This window comes from Ctenocephalides felis, unplaced genomic scaffold (assembly GCF_003426905.1).
Source record: "Ctenocephalides felis isolate EL2017-DRISC unplaced genomic scaffold, ASM342690v1 CF-g0.4_SCAFFOLD_01492, whole genome shotgun sequence".
NCBI lineage: Eukaryota > Metazoa > Arthropoda > Insecta > Siphonaptera > Pulicidae > Ctenocephalides > Ctenocephalides felis.
The window spans coordinates 60,627,680-60,638,751 of NW_020537646.1; the positions used below are offsets into that span (position 1 = coordinate 60,627,680).

Sequence of the window (11,072 nt, forward strand, 5' to 3'; positions counted from 1 at the left end):
TCCTTGCTCCCAGGGGCTCAAATGGTTCCAAATAGATAAAAAACAGTTCTCTAAAAGTTTTAGCTCTTAATATTAACGTTTAGATAAAGCGCAATTTAATCAAAATTTTGTATGGAAATAGCATGGAAAATTTTTCAAAAATTAAAAAAATGTTTTTTAGATGTAATTTAGCGAACGAATGAATGAATAAAGCTTATTCATTTGTCGCCAAGTTATTTCTAAACATTATTTTTAAATTTTCAAAAAAATTTCCATGCTCTTTCCATACAAACTTTGATTGAATTGCGCTCTATCTAAACGTTAATATTAAGAGATAAAACTTTCAGAGAATTGTTTTTTATCAATTTGGAATCATTTGAGCACTTGGGAGCAAAGAAATTCGAAAATGACCATTTTAAGGACCAATTTTTTGCATATTGAGGCACCTCGCTAATTTAACTTTTTACATCATTTGAAACAATATTGTAAAAAAAAAGCATAACCCGCAAATAAATTTAAAGCCAGCAAAAAAATTAAAACATTTTTTTAATTTAAAGGAAAAATTTAAAAATCTCATGAAAAATATATTATGACATATATCGAGATATACATCATGTTATTCGTAATTTTATTCTGCATCTTTCGTACGAACAAAGTTTTTTCGTATCTTTTACGGTTTAGATAGTATAGAGCAATTTGTGTAGTTGTTAACTTGTCAAAATGCAAAGTGCGGCTAGGTTGGAGCAACACTCCTCACGATTCGATATTTCTCTAAAAAAAACATATAAAGTATTATACATCACTAGAAAGGTCTCAAAATTCTTAGTTCTTTTTCCATATATCACAACTTCGAATTTTGCACGGTGTGGCCTACAGGCAAGTTGCCGTCGTGAAAATTTGGAAAAATCGGAAAATCTAGAGAAAATTATATGAACACACCTAACCATTTATATACCATTTTATTCGTAATTTTATTCTGCATCTTTCGAACAAAGTTTTTTCATACCTTTTACGGTTTAGATAGTATAGAGCAATTTGTGTAGTTGTTAACTTGTCAAAATGCAAAGTGCGGCTAGGTTGAAGCAACACTCCTCACGATTCGATATTTCTCTAAAGAAAACATATAAAGTATTATACATCATTAGAAAGGTCTCAAAATTCTTAGTTCTTTTTCCATATATCACAACTTCGAATTTTGCACGTTGTGGCCTACAGGCGAGTTGCCGTCGTGAAAATTATATGAACACACCTAACCATTTATATACCATTTTATTCGTAATTTTATTCTGCATCTTTCGTACGAACAAAGTTTTTTCGTATCTTTGACGGTTTAGATAGTATAGAGCAATTTGTGTAGTTGTTAACTTGTCAAAATGCAAAGTGCGGCTAGGTTGGAGCAACACTCCTCACGATTCGATATTTCTCTAAAGAAAACATATAAAGTATTATACATCATTAGAAAGGTCTCAAAATTCTTAGTTCTTTTTCCATATATCACAACTTCGAATTTTGCACGGTGTGGCCTACAGGCGAGTTGCCGTCGTGAAAATTTGGAAAAATCGGAAAATCTAGAGAAAATTATATGAACACACCTAACCATTTATATACCATTTTATTCGTAATTTTATTCTGCATCTTTCGTACGAACAAAGTTTTTTCGTATCTTTTACGGTTTAGATAGTATAGAGCAATTTGTGTAGTTGTTAACTTGTCAAAATGCAAAGTGCGGCTAGGTTGGAGCAACACTCCTCACGATTCGATATTTCTCTAAAGAAAACATATAAAGTATTATACATCATTAGAAAGGTCTCAAAATTCTTAGTTTTTTTCCCATATATCGCAACTTCGAATTCCCAACGGTGTGGCCTACAGGCGAGTTGCCGTCGTAAAATTTCAGGAAAATCGGAAAATCTCGAGAAAATTATATGAACACACTTAACCATTTACATACCATTTTATTCATAATTTTATTCTGCATCTTTCGTACGAACAAAGTTTTTTCGTATCTTTTACGGTTTAGATAGTATAGAGCAATTTGTGTAGTTGTTAACTTGTCAAAATGCAAAGTGCGGCTAGGTTGGAGCAACACTCCTCACGATTCGATATTTCTCTAAAGAAAACATATAAAGTATTATACATCATTAGAAAGGTCTCAAAATTCTTAGTTTTTTTCCCATATATCGCAACTTCGAATTCCGAACGGTGTGGCCTACAGGCGAGTTGCCGTCGTAAAATTTCAGGAAAATCGGAAAATCTCGAGAAAATTATATGAACACACTTAACCATGCATATACCATTTTATTCATAATTTTATTCTGCATCTTTCGTACGAACAAAGTTTTTTCGTATCTTTTACGGTTTAAGAGAAAATCGAGGAAAACTGGTTTGAACATTTATTGTAAAATTAGAAAATTTAAACAAATAATTATAAAAAATAATGTAACTACATATATCATAAGGGTTCACAGTTCGAAATTTTCCCAGACTTTTGTCTTGACGAATCACACCGTAACCCGGAGCGACGCCTCGCCGCAGGTCAAAATCACGTCGCTTGGAACTCAGTCGAATACTTACGCTGTGGCCGCGCGCCTTATATAGGGGGATAGGTCGTGTCGAGTGCGATGCGAGCAAGCTCAGGCTAAAGTACGCTATGTTGTTCAGGCGGGCACGGATATCATTCCCCGGTGTAGTTTTTACATCATATTCGATACTTTTAGTCTGTCAATGATATATTAGCGTAACTTTTAATAATGTTGTGAGCCACATCTAGAATTATATACCCCGTATATATTCGGATGCTGGTTTGCGGCTATAGATAACTGGTGGTAGGATCATTCGTTTTTAAACGTTCGATCAGAGAGAGTTGAAATTATTTGGGTCTGCGGACCGCAAATATGAAATCTATATATTTTAATAATATAGAATTTTACAAATTGACTACGGTCAAATAGATGTGAATGTGGCAGAACTAGCAAAGCTTCTCGCAGCGATGGTCTTTCGTTTTATGAACGTTTGACCGGAGCGAGTTGAAATTATTTGGGTCTGCGGACCGTAAATATGAAATCTATATATTTTAATAATATAGAATTTTACAAATTGACTACGGTCAAATATATGTGAATGTGGCAGAACTAGCAAAGCTTCTCGCAGCGATGGTCTTTCGTTTTATGAACGTTTGATCGGAGCGAGTTCAAATTATTTGGGTCTGCGGACCGCAAATATGAAATCTATATATTTTAATAATATAGAATTTTACAAATTGACTACGGTCAAATATATGTGAATGTGGCAGAACTAGCAAAGCTTCTCGCAGCGATGGTCTTTCGTTTTATGAACGTTTGATCGGAGCGAGTTGAAATTATTTGGGTCTGCGGACCGCAAATATGAAATCTTGTGATTACTCGACAAATTATTGCTGTAATCAAGTGCGCTCCTATAGTATAATATACTGTGGGCAAAAGCCTCTGGCAATGATCATTCGTTTCATTAACGTTTGACCGGAGCTAGTCGCAAAATATTGCGCAGTGTGCAAAAGCAGCGTGACGCGGTTTACAAGCGCTTAGCGCTCTTATGCATTGTGTGAGAGCACTGCCATGTATATCTGCTCGGTATCGCCAGATGCCTGAGCGAATGACGAAGTTCGTTGTGAAAACGGTGTTCTTTTTGAATATTATACTTTAAACGCATAGCTCAATCAATTCTTTGGGCGCTAGATGAAAGTCTAGTGTTTTAAAGTCGATTGTAGTAAACGCTTGCGTTAGTATTCTATATACTCTGCACATTTTCTTCAAATTGTGCGAATTTGAACATTCGCTTCATTGCGTTGTTTTAAGAAAATGAAAAATCAGCGAAAGCAAATTTTTCAATCTCACACACAGTGAAATATTCATATTTCAATTTTAAAGCGAATACGTTTGTTTTTGGACCTCAACGTGCTCTAAAATTGCTAAAGTGGTTGCGCGTCCTAGAGAATTTATTTTCTTGCGACCCGCCATATAGCCTGTCCAGACCATCGCGGTGATGGTTCGCACGGTAACCCGAGGCGACCCGTCGCTGCAGGTCAAACTGTCGTAGACCGTGTCTAGAATAATATACGCTGTATATGTTCGGATGTCGGTTTACGGCCGGGTTCTGGACCTAATTTATAAGTGTTCAACCATACTGTACAGCATATCCGCGGGCATGTGTCGTTGACGCAAAGACTCTTATGCGGAAAATAAAATATACAAATGCAATCAACTCAATGTTGTTAAAGGTCTAGCCTCTGTGTAAGCGCAGAATATATAAAATATCAAGTCGCGATGTAAACTGTTCGTTATGTCCAGGGAATATCGTACGACTCAGATATATATATGTAAGAAAATTCGTTGTTTAGAAATATTCATCGAACTTTTCTATACAAAGTGTGGTCTCTCGGGTGACGCCGAGGGACATTTACGCACTATGCTATTATATATATAGCACCCTGGTTGATCCTGCCAGTAGTATATGCTTGTCTCAAAGATTAAGCCATGCATGTCTCAGTGCAAGCCACATTAAGGTGAAACCGCGAATGGCTCATTACATCAGTTATGGTTCCTTAGATCGTACCCACATTACTTGGATAACTGTGGTAATTCTAGAGCTAATACATGCAAATAGAGTTCCGACCAGAGATGGAAGGAATGCTTTTATTAGATCAAAATCAATCGGTGGCGGGCTTGCCTTGCTCACCGTTTGACTTGGTGACTCTGAATAACTTTGTGCCGATCGCACGGTCTAGTACCGGCGACGCATCTTTCAAATGTCTGCCTTATCAACTGTCGATGGTAGTTTCTGCGACTACCATGGTTGTTACGGGTAACGGGGAATCAGGGTTCGATTCCGGAGAGGGAGCCTGAGAAACGGCTACCACATCCAAGGAAGGCAGCAGGCGCGCAAATTACCCACTCCCGGCACGGGGAGGTAGTGACGAAAAATAACGATACGGGACTCATCCGAGGCCCCGTAATCGGAATGAGTACACTTTAAATCCTTTAACGAGGATCTATTAGAGAGCCAGTCTGGTGCCAGCAGCCGCTGTAATTCCAGCTCTAATTGCGTATATTAAAGTTGTTGCGGTTAAAAAGCTCGTAGTTGAATCTGTGTCCTACACTGTCGGTTCACCGCTCGCGGTGTTCAACTGGCATGTCTGTGGGACGTCCTACCGGTGGGCTTAGCCCGTAAAAAGGCAGCCCAACTCAAAATCCTACCAAGGTGCTCTTCACCGAGTGTCGAGGTGGGCCGGTACGTTTACTTTGAACAAATTAGAGTGCTTAAAGCAGGCTCATTCGCCTGAATATTGTATGCATGGAATAATGGAATAGGATCTCGGTTCTATTTTGTTGGTTTTCGGAATTCCGAGGTAATGATTAATAGGGACAACTGGGGGCATTCTTATTGCGACGTTAGAGGTGAAATTCTTGGATCGTCGCAAGACGGATAGAAGCGAAAGCATTTGCCAAATGTGTTTTCATCAATCAAGAACGAAAGTTAGAGGTTCGAAGGCGATCAGATACCGCCCTAGTTCTAACCATAAACGATGCCAGCTAGCGATCCGCCGAAGTTCTTCCGATGACTCGGCGGGCAGCTTCCGGGAAACCAAAGCTTTTGGGTTCCGGGGGAAGTATGGTTGCAAAGCTGAAACTTAAAGGAATTGACGGAAGGGCACTACAAGGAGTGGAGCCTGCGGCTTAATTTGACTCAATACGGGAAACCTCACCAGGTCCAGACACCGAAAGGATTGACAGATTGAGAGCTCTTTCTTGATTCGGTGGGTGGTGGCGCATGGCCGTTCTTAGTTGGTGGAGTGATTTGTCTGGTTAATTCTGATAACGAACGAGACTCTAGCCTGCTAAATAGACGTACTTTCTGGTATCGCAAAGACCCTCCGCTTCGGCTTCGGTCGTTGTTGGTTGTGGTTCTCACTACCGGCAAATATATCTTCTTAGAGGGACAGGCGACATTTAGTCGCACGAAATTGAGCAATAACAGGTCTGTGATGCCCTTAGATGTTCTGGGCCGCACGCGCGCTACACTGAAGAGATCAGCAGGTTTTCCTTGGCCGAAAGGACCGGGTAATCCGTTGAAGCCTCTTTGTGCTAGGGATTGGGGCTTGCAATTCTTCCCCATGAACGAGGAATTCCTAGTAAGCGCGAGTCATAAGCTTGCGTTGATTATGTCCCTGCCCTTTGTACACACCGCCCGTCGCTACTACCGATTGAATTATTTAGTGAGGTCTTCGGACCGGTGCACGGCAGCGTTTCGACATTGCCGATGTTGCTGGGAAGATAACCAAACTTGATTATTTAGAGGAAGTAAAAGTCGTAACAAGGTTTCCGTAGGTGAACCTGCGGAAGGATCATTAACGTACATTTACTATTAAGTGAATGAAACGTGTGCTATATGTCGCAATATAATGTTGCAGACTAAATGTTGTGCGCTCCCATAGTATAATATACTGTGGGCAAAAGCCTCTGGCAATGATCATTCGTTTCATTAACGTTTGACCGGAGCTAGTCGCAAAATATTGCGCAGTGTGCAAAAGCAGCGTGACGCGGTTTACAACCGCTTAGCGCTCTTATGCGTTGTGTGAGAGCACTGCCATGTATATCTGCTCGGTATCGCCAGATGCCTGAGCGAATGACGAAGTTCGTTGTGAAAACGGCGTTCTTTAGTAGTTAGTATTCTATATACTCTGCACATTTTATTCAAATTGTGCGAATTTGAACATTCGCTTCATTGCGTTGTTTTAAGAAAATGAAAAATCAACGAAAGCAGATTTTTCAATCTCACACACAGTGAAATATTCATATTTCAATTTTGAAACGAGATTTTGTATCTCGGACCGAAACGCGAAAGCTTTACGGTGTACTAATTGTAACCATAATAATCATACTAGTTTCAGAATCGCCCGAGTTATCTTAAACGATTTCGAGGGGATCACGATCGAAACATGTATAAATATATATAAAATCACGGTGGATCACTTGGCTCGTGGGTCGATGAAGAACGCAGCTAATTGCGCGTCGACATGTGAACTGCAGGATACATGAACATTGACATTTCGAACGCACATTGCGGTCCTCGGATACTGTTCCCGGACCACCTCTGGCTGAGAGTCGTATAACATTACCAGACTGCCGCTTGCTTTAAACGGCTTGCCGGCGAATGATGGAGTTTCGCGTAAATGCGTGCTCTTAAATAATTCACTCAACGTGTGAGCCAGTCCACTTTGCAACATCGGACATTACCGTTCGTGGACGTTCTGTGGGATTACGACGGGTTGTGTGTCCTAGAGATTTTATATTTTTGCGACCCTCCCGATAACCGGAAACCCGAACTCTTCGAAATGCGGTTTCGTTCCGGCAAATTTGGACGATTCAAAGGTTCCTCGTCGATTTTGTGTGCGCTTGCTTACTAACGTTTGCGAGCACATCATAATCATAATACGACCTCAGAGCAGATGAGATTACCCGCTGAATTTAAGCATATTACTAAGCGGTGGAAAAGAAACTAACTAGGATTCCCTTAGTAGCGGCGAGCGAACAGGGAAGAGCCCAGCACTAAATCCCGCGGCCGGAGACGGACGCTGGGAAATGTAGTGTTAGGGAGGATCCGATTATCTCGGTGCGTTGCGGCAAGTTCAAGTCCATCTTGAATGGGGCCATTTACCCATAGAGGGTGCCAGGCCATAGCGACCGTTGCGCGTATCGAGAGGATCTCTCCTCAGAGTCGAGTTGCTTGAGAGTACAGCTCTAAGTGGGTAGTAAACTCCATCTAAGGCTAAATATGACCACGAGACCGATAGCGAACAAGTACGGTGAGGGAAAGTTGAAAAGAACTTTGAAGAGAGAGTTCAAGAGTACGTGAAACCGTTCAGGGGTAAACCTGAGAAACCCGAAAGATCGAAAGGAGAGATTCAATGTTATCGTTGTCTTCCATTTAGTGGCGTGCGATTGACCGGGATTCGTCCCGCGATACGCCGTCGGTTTATGTGTCAGGCGGCGTTGGCATGCACTTCTCTCTCAGTAGGACGTCGCGACCCGTTTGGTGTCGATCTACGACCGCGGCGGTAGCCTGTCACGAATTTATTCGCGCCAGACCCCGCGTGCTCCGGCCGACTGCCAGACGGTATAAATGATATGGTATAGGGTCGCTTTTAAGCGTTCGGCCGGTTGCAAGCACGGACGGTTATTGGCCGTCGGACCTAGTCCGGCATCGATGCCGCCTCGAGCTGTTAGCTACCGTGTTCTCGAACGGACTCTATTACCGGTCAGCGATGCTATTGCTTTGGGTACTTTCAGAACCCGTCTTGAAACACGGACCAAGGAGTCTAGCATGTGCGCGAGTCATTGGGAAATACAAAACCTTAAGGCGCAATGAAAGTAAAGGTTCGCTTAAGTGAACTGAGGGATGACGGACCGCATCTACGGATGCGTGCTCGCAATCCCGGGGCGTCTCACTCTCATTGCGAGAAGAGGCGCACCCAGAGCGTACACGCTGGGACCCGAAAGATGGTGAACTATGCCCGGTCAGGTCGAAGTCAGGGGAAACCCTGATGGAGGACCGTAGCGATTCTGACGTGCAAATCGATCGTCGAAACTGGGTATAGGGGCGAAAGACTAATCGAACCATCTAGTAGCTGGTTCCCTCCGAAGTTTCCCTCAGGATAGCTGGCATTCGATGAGCGAGTCTCATCCGGTAAAGCGAATGATTAGAGGCCTTGGGGCCGAAACGACCTCAACCTATTCTCAAACTTTAAATGGGTGAGATCTCTGGCTTGCTTGAATAGTGAAGCCAGAGATTTGGATCAGAGTGCCTAGTGGGCCATTTTTGGTAAGCAGAACTGGCGCTGTGGGATGAACCAAACGCCGAGTTAAGGCGCCTAAACGACGCTAATGGGATACCATGAAAGGCGTTGGTTGCTTAAGACAGCAGGACGGTGGCCATGGAAGTTGGAATCCGCTAAGGAGTGTGTAACAACTCACCTGCCGAAGCAACTAGCCCTGAAAATGGATGGCGCTGAAGCGTCGTGCCTATACTCGGCCGCCAGGGCATGAGAAACGTTCATAATAGTTCGTTTTGACGCTCTGGTGAGTAGGAGGGTCGCGGTGGTGTGCGCAGAAGGGTTTGGGCGTAAGCCTGCCTGGAGCCGCCATCGGTGCAGATCTTGGTGATAGTAGCAAATACTCCAGCAAGGCCCTGGAGGACTGACGTGGAGAAGGGTTTCGTGTGAACTTGTGACTTAGATCCGAGCTCGGTCCCTTGTCTAGGCCCCCCTCGGATCTTTCTTGCTGCGAGGTTTCTGTGCCGGCTTCGGTCGGTCAGTCGTACTCTTCGGCCGCCATTCAACGGTCAGCTCAGAACTGGCACGGACTAGGGGAATCCGACTGTCTAATTAAAACAAAGCATTGCGATGGCCCTAGCGGGTGTTGACGCAATGTGATTTCTGCCCAGTGCTCTGAATGTCAACGTGAAGAAATTCAAGCAAGCCCGGGTAAACGGCGGGAGTAACTATGACTCTCTTAAGGTCACAGAAGCCATCGCCAACGCATTGAACGCCACAATGCAGTAACCAACTATGTAAAGAGGGCACTAGAGAAATTTCATTCACAAGTTGATCTTGAGCCATCCTTCAAAACAACCGAAGGAACTAGGAAGCCTGTCCTAATAGCGGCACAGGACGGGAAGGTCATAGTATTAGACACCCAAATAGTAGGAAGCTCTGCTGACTTGGCAGCTTCACATAAGAGGAAGATAGATTATTACAAGCCGCTGGTAGACATGATAAGGACAAGGTATAATGCAACTGAGGTAAACTTCAACACGATAACTCTTAATATCAGGGGTGTTTGGTATGGAAAATCGGCGGAGTTCCTAACATCAAATAAAATACTTGGGAAGGACGAACTCAAAATTGTTTCAACCAGAGTTATCATCGGAGGACTGAATGGGTTCGCAAAATGGTCAAAAACAACGACAGTTAAGAAGAAAAGACAGGGAATTGGATGACCAAGTATATTAATGCGTGCTGCCTGCGCCACCATCCTCCAGGCACAAAACTAGGAGTTAGGTTTAGTGGGTATTGGCTTCGGATCGAGTCCCACACTGCCTGGTCAACCTGGCGACCGGCGTGCGTAAATGCATTCCCTCCTAGCCAAAAAAAAAAAAAAAAAAATAGCCAAATGCCTCGTATCTAACTAGTGACGCGCATGAATGGATTAACGAGATTCCCACTGTCCCCTATCTACTTTCTAGCGAAACCACTGCCAAGGGAACGGGCTTGGAAAAATTAGCGGGGAAAAGAAGACCCTGTTGAGCTTGACTCTAGTCTGGCATGGTAAGGAGACATGTAAGGTGTAGCATAAGGGACCGAGATAGTAATATCGTCGGTTAAATATCACTACTTTCATCGTTTCTTTACTTACTCGATTGGGCGGAAAGCGTGCGTCGAAAAATGCGTTCCGACTGTCACGGTTTCTAGAGCCAGCGCATAAGAGTGATGTGAGCCATTGCGCCGATCGCCAACAATACTCTAGCGTGATCCGATTCGAGGAAAATGCTAGGCGGGGAGTTTGACTGGGGCGGTACATCTGTCAAATAATAACGCAGGTGTCCTAAGCCAGCTCAGCGGGACAGAAACCTCGCGTAGAGCAAAAGGGCAAATGCTGGCTTGATCCCGTTGTTTAGTGTGCCACAGGGACTGCGAAAGCATGGCCTATCGATCCTTTGGCTTGAAGAGTTTTCAGCAAGAGGTGTCAGAAAAGTTACCCACGGGGATAACTGGCTTGTGGCAGCAAAGCGTTCATAGCGACGTTGCGTTTTGATCTTTCGATGTCGGCTCTTTCTATCATTGCGAAGCAGAATTCGCCAAGCGTTGAATTGTTCACCCACAAATAGGGAACGTGAGCTGGGTTTAGACCGTCGTGAGACAGGTTAGTTTTAACCTACTGATGAATCGTCGTTGCGATAGTAATCCTGCTCAGTACGAGAGGAACCGCAGGTTCGGACATTTGGTTCACGCACTCGGTCGAGCGGTCGGTGGTGCGAAGCTACCATCCGTGGGATTATGC

General features: G+C 43.2%; 2 non-coding genes and 1 pseudogene across 2 annotated transcripts; all 3 read left to right on the forward strand.

Annotated features, from left to right (window-relative positions):
• Positions 1-4,441: 4,441 nt before the first annotated feature.
• LOC113371734 lies at positions 4,442-6,364 on the forward strand. Its single transcript, XR_003366673.1, has one exon. It is a non-coding gene; the product is annotated as a small subunit ribosomal RNA (ribosomal RNA).
• A 602-nt stretch (positions 6,365-6,966) lies between these two features.
• On the forward strand, positions 6,967-7,121 carry LOC113371737. The gene has a single exon (XR_003366674.1). It is a non-coding gene; the product is annotated as a 5.8S ribosomal RNA (ribosomal RNA).
• A 327-nt stretch (positions 7,122-7,448) lies between these two features.
• LOC113371711 lies at positions 7,449-11,072 on the forward strand (annotated as a pseudogene).